The sequence below is a fragment of the Anomaloglossus baeobatrachus genome, chromosome 2 (genome assembly GCF_048569485.1).
Source record: "Anomaloglossus baeobatrachus isolate aAnoBae1 chromosome 2, aAnoBae1.hap1, whole genome shotgun sequence".
NCBI lineage: Eukaryota > Metazoa > Chordata > Amphibia > Anura > Aromobatidae > Anomaloglossus > Anomaloglossus baeobatrachus.
This window is the reverse complement of record NC_134354.1, coordinates 79,479,820-79,481,541: the sequence shown is the minus strand read 5'-3', so window position 1 is coordinate 79,481,541 and position 1,722 is coordinate 79,479,820. Positions and strand designations below refer to the sequence as shown.

Sequence of the window (1,722 nt, the reverse complement as noted above, 5' to 3'; positions counted from 1 at the left end):
ATGAGAAATTGTGGTGATGGACATCAGCAGAATGAAATTATGGGAAGGGAACCAACCAAAGAAGGTGGCAGAAAAGGAAAAATGTGAAGACAGAGATTGATTTTGCCCAGAACTCTGAGAAACTGAGAAACCAGAGTTCAAGGTGAATGATGAACCCAAAGACTCTGAAGCTGCAGCTCAACCTAAGGAGAGTAAAACTCAAGAGGGAGAGACTTACAAATAAAATAAATTGCCGAATCTATGGACCAAAAAAAGAAATGTTCATTGAAAGAGCACAATGCGAAATATGGTAAAAGATGGGGCCAAACGACCCAAGGAACTGTCCGATGGTATTGAAGGACAAGAAATCCATCTTTAACTCTCGCGGTTCTAACATGGAGGATCCGATGGTACAGCTGCGTGACTCTGATGGAGGTTTCTACTATTTGAGAGAAACCTGTGCCTGTGAGATTGTGCATGGAGCATGTAAGAAAGATGTAGGAGCATGTGGAGTGTACTTTACCTCAGGGCAAATCAACTGATTGTACTGTATGCAAATGAAGCCACAGTGAAGCCAGTAGATGTCCTGAGGGACATGCACTTACAAAGTATTTGCACAAAGTTGATGCTCATGTTAAGGAATGAAGAAGCCGCCAGACACTTAGGGCATACAAAGCAGCTGACCACTGCATGTCAGTAAGATGTGGTAGTTAGAAGATATTTAATAGGGCTTGCAAACCACACACTTAGAAACAACTCAGCAAGCCAGGGAAATTCCTTGTATCACAGCTATCAAATTCAAAGAAGATACCGGAACATTTCAAATTTATGGTGAGATTGTGGAAGCAGTGAAGAGAGCTCAAAACTTATTGGAATTTGTGGATGATTTCATCCAGGAGACTTATTGGGTAAAATGGAAAACTCTTCCAGGAGTTTGTGGCTAAACCCGGAATTGTGAGAGTGAGAATTGAAAATGGTAATGAAGAAAAAAATACCTGGTGGAGATGGTATGGTTCCATTTGTAGTTGAAGAAATGATAGAAATGACTGGAAATGTATGGGCTCTTCTAAAATATTATATTGCATACCTGGAAGAGACTGACCAATTAGGACTGGAAAGACTGAAGATTGAGGAACAACTTAACCGCATTGGTATAAGTTTGCGACTGCCTTCAGATCAGGAATCTGAAAGGAAGGATGAATTGAGGTACTGGTCTCTAGCCAGAGATGGAAATAGGAAAATTCACCTACAGCGTGACAATGGAAGATGCCCTAGAAGAAGAGGCCATAGTATATCTGCAAAAAACGCAGAGAATCTAAAAGTGGCAAATCTTCTATCAGTTCAATGTTGAAGGACCCAGATAAAAGCCCCTGTAGCATACTTGATAACTTAGATTTAGACCAGACAGGAGGTTTCAGTGTAAGTGAAAGTGAATCTGATTAACCATAGGAGGCAGTTATGGATGGGGACATCTAACAAAGGTACCCACCTTGTAGATGGAATGACTGAATTGAGATTGCGTCAGTAACTAAAAAGTGTTTGATGACAGAGACAGACTGTGTCTGAAGCTCAAAGTCAACAAAGAAGACTCTCTGGTCGGGTTGTGAAAGGTGCCAAGTCCCACAGCTTTACGCAGTAGTGGTATGTATGATGGTGGCGCTGGTACCGGTAGTACTATGAGATTCATTAGGATGTGTCTGCTTACTGACATACCTCCACCCATTGGTGTAGCCCATATGTTTT

General features: G+C 41.5%; 1 pseudogene; it reads left to right on the top strand.

Annotated features, from left to right (window-relative positions):
• Positions 1 to 484: 484 nt before the first annotated feature.
• LOC142286941 (RNA-binding protein FXR1 pseudogene) lies at positions 485 to 1,422 on the top strand (annotated as a pseudogene).
• The last annotated feature ends 300 nt before the right edge of the window (positions 1,423 to 1,722 follow it).